Here is a 4156-nt window from a genome sequence, read left to right on the forward strand (position 1 = left end):
CGGACTCTAGGCACATGGGCTTCAGTAGTTGTGGCACACGGGCTCAGTAGTTGTGGCTCGTGGGCTCTAGAGCGTACGCTCAGTAGTTGTGGCGCACGGGCTCAGTTGCTCCGCGGCATGTGGGATCTTCCCGGACCAGGGCTCGAACCTGTAACCCCTGCATTGGCAGGTGGACTCTTAACCTCTACACCACCAGGGAAGTCCTGAAATTATCCTTTATTATTATAATCCATTGAGATTTGTCTGTTAACTCGGCATAACCTAGCAAAAGTTGACTTATATGAGAAACAAGGTACTCCATTTCTTAAGGTCTTACTTCTTACTGGCCTCTGAGCTAGTCATAGGATTAACTGATTAGTAATTTTTCCACAAACAAGATACTCTGATGTCATAAATCCTAGGTTTGCTTACTCCTCTTTACTATTTTTTGCTTACTCAGGTAAAAATATGCTGAGCAGAACAAAATTAACACAGGAGAAATGTTAGTGCACATGATACAACCTGGACTCAGGGCATCTGTGTTTTAAAAAAGTTAAAGCAGAGGGTAGTGGTGGTTAAGGAAGAACAAAACCCATTGGTAGCCCAGAAAGTTCACAGCTAGGTCACAGGCTAAAAAGTGGTAGAAAATATCAGTGAAAAGTTCTACATTTTCACATAAACTAAGCTAAACTAAATCTGGCTCTCCAGCCTAGTTTGGTAAATATTTTTCCCAAAACACTAATTTTCTGCCTTTTTGGACTCTCACAAGCACTTGCTGCGATACCATCCCTGAGGCAATGACAAAATAAACAGATACACTGTCCCTGTTTACGTTTTTCTTAGAACTGAAAAACTCCAATCTGAGTTCAACAAATTCAAAGGTAATAAATAAATATAGGAAAACTGATCCACATAAACACATACTGCTGCAAAAGGTTTTACAAAACAAGTTTATAAACTAAGATTATAACTTAGTCACAACAAAAAAAGCAGAAATTTATTCAACCAATCTCAAAGACACACCAACCACTCCCCAGCCCGCCCCACCCCCTGAAAAGGGCTACAGCAAACAATAAAGGAAGGAATGAACAAAGTCCCTTCTTTACAAAAGGCAACATTCTCAGAACTTTAGGAGATACAAAAGATAAAATGAGATACTTGCACTTACGGAATTGAGTGGAAAAGATGTAAATAAATTAAAAGTTTTAAGTATTAATAAATAAATAACAATATTTTTTTTTTAAAGGAAAAAAAAAAAAGTAACAACATGTGCCTTTAGGCCCTGACATGAAATATTTTGGGGAAAACCTGGCAAAAAAGGCCTGAACTATACACGCCCTGACCAAATACCACAATATCAAAATTTGTCCTTGCCCCAAGAAGTAGACTGGATTAACAGCCAGTGGCTATGACCTTAAACAAGGAACATCCAAAGTCGCTGTGTCCCTTCCATAAAGATATATGCTAGGTCCGGGCAGCCGAAGAGTGTGGTTAGCAAGATGAACAAAGATGCGCAGATGAGAGCAGCAATTAACCAAAAGTTGATAGAAACCGGAGAAAGAGAAGGCCTCAAAGAGTTGCTGAGAGCTAAATTAATTGAATGTGGCTGGAAGGATCAGTTGAAGGCACACTGTAAAGGTAATTAAAGAAAAAGGACTAGAACACATTACTGTTGATGACTTGGTGGCTGAAATCACACCAAAAGGCAGAGCCCTGGTACCTGACAGTGTAAAGAAGGAGCTCCTACAAAGAATAAGAACATTCCTTGCTCAGCATGCCAGCCGTTAAGATTGAATTAGATTGTGTTGTTTTGTGGTTTTATTTCTGAAAGTAAAACTTGCCATAAATTAGGAATTGATTTCCCAAAATAAAATCCTTTTTTGTATGATGGTATACAGTTTTCAGTAATGATGTATACAATTGTATTGATATTTTTCCCTAAATGTGTTATTTTAATAAATATCTCATGAATTAAAAAAAAAAAAAAGATATATGCTGAGGAAGAAAAGTATATTCAATATCCTGCTTAGGTCTTCTTTGTTTAGAAAACCTGGCTGCTTGTTCAGTCTTTTATTACACATCTCCGTAAACAAATTGGGAGAAATTTGGCTCTCTGTATTCCCTGATAAGATGTAGGAAAACTGGGATTGGGGGGACAATAATGTGGGCTAACAATTTTAGCCCAGGACAGATATTAATAAATATTGGGCCATACATCTGCCCTATGTACCTACCTGGCACTCATTTAGATATTCCCCACAAAGACTTGGCTGTAGACAAATCCACTCCTAGGTCCATACCAACTGCCAAGTACATCAGGCAAACCACTAAGATTACTAAAACCTCCCACTTTTGGTGTATTCTTCAATACACCATCTTCCAACTGATCCCCCCATAATAAAACTCATGCAAGTGCCCCTTTAATTTAAAAAATTTTTAACTGTTATAAAAGCTTCCATTTGAAAAATTTTTATGAAAGAGATTAAAAAAAAAATACTTTCGATTCCCTGATTCCAAACATTTAGTTATGAAAATGCACTTATTTCTTACCTTATCAATATATTTACACTTACAAGGATTCATCTTGCACCAGTCTTCTACATCGAAAAATTACAGCCCACAATAGACCAAATTCAAGAATTTCCTTTTATATAATGAATGTCGGCTCATCTTTCTCAGTTCTATTAAGTTGCAAATTCTGTGAAACTAGTTCACTTTAAAAAGTAAGTTACAAAGTTAGCCTCAATGGGGAAAAAAATTTTGCTGGCACAAGAAAAAATTAGTGATGAAATTTGACCTTAACAAATTATTTGATGTGAATACAAAGGCCTCTGGCTTGTGAAGACTGTATTTTAGTTCCTAGCTACTGAATGAAAAGAAAAATGTATCAACTTACCAACAACTGATGCACCTCTTTCTGCAAAAGCCAGGGCGTAGGCTCGGCCCAATCCTATTGAAAACAAAAGAAAAAAATCAGAAGGTTGAGCAAATGTTAGCATAATTTTTCTGGTCCACTCAACTCAATCCCTATTGCAAAGTAACTGGTGAGCAATTAATTACATTACAAAGGTAGAGCTTTCATTGGTACTCTCAGCCTCTACTTCACCTACTTCTACTTTCAGGGGTTGGAAAGCTTAAAACTGTATTTTCCACCTATTCTACCTACCATTTCCTATCATTCTACCTAGCTTCTAGGATGGACGCTAGATGTGAATTGGGTTCCACCATTAAACGCATTTGCATGAAATGTGGAAGGAGGGAATGAGGCAGAAGCCACCTTACTGTGACTTTTGGATGTTACTGTTGGTTAAGAAGCTGATTTCTTGAGGCTTCCTAGGTATTAAGCAGGTATAGTGGCAGCTTCTAGATCTAGCTCCCTAATTTCTGGATGGCAGCTTCCATTCTCTAGATCCCTGGGGCCAGTGGCTATTTGGGCTGTGGCAGTTCCAATGGTAGCCTCAGAGGTAGTGGCTCCCCTAATGGACCAGTTTTATACTGTTCCATAAGGAATTCCAAGAGGAACTGCCTAAAACCCAACTGCTTAAATTAAGTCCTTTCCTGTTTCAAATATCTAGTGGTTTCTATATCCTGCTCTGAACCTTGACTACATAATCACCACACACAGGAAATATTTAATTCACACTCAAAGGTATGAGGTGTAAATTTATACATCCAAAAATGGATACGTGCCCATATAAATTTTAGAGGCAGAGAATATCTCAGGAAGACTATATAAGAGACAGGCAATTAGGGGTTACCTCTGGGGAACAGAATTATGTAACTAGCAACAAGGGGTGGAAAGCTTACTTCTGCATTGTTTAAATTATTTTAACATGCACACGTTTTTTTGTTTTTTTGTTTTTTTCCTTTTTGCATGGAAATTTAGTCTGCCCAGTTTTACAGAACATCCCTTACAATTGCCCAGGCCCAGGTCCTTCCCCCCAGATAAGCCTTTGATAACATTCTCCATGTCTCCCATTGTTACTGGTCAGCAGAAGGGTTTCACTTCTTCTGGTGTCAATGTGGATAATCTGAATTTCCCTGAGCAGGCTGGACACCTGAGGGGTGACCAGCACCACCAGCCTCCTGGTGGCCCTGTGGTCCCGCAATGATTGCCCCAGCACCAAGGACCCTGGCAGTACACGTCATTGGTAGCCAGCGTGACAAACGCCTGGTC

General features: G+C 38.9%; 1 pseudogene; it reads left to right on the forward strand.

The window, feature by feature from the left end:
• The first annotated feature begins 1472 nt into the window (after positions 1-1472).
• On the forward strand, positions 1473-1767 carry LOC130706719 (transcription and mRNA export factor ENY2-like; annotated as a pseudogene).
• Positions 1768-4156: the final 2389 nt, after the last annotated feature.

Source organism: Balaenoptera acutorostrata, unplaced genomic scaffold, assembly GCF_949987535.1.
Source record: "Balaenoptera acutorostrata unplaced genomic scaffold, mBalAcu1.1 scaffold_583, whole genome shotgun sequence".
Lineage (NCBI taxonomy): Eukaryota > Metazoa > Chordata > Mammalia > Artiodactyla > Balaenopteridae > Balaenoptera > Balaenoptera acutorostrata.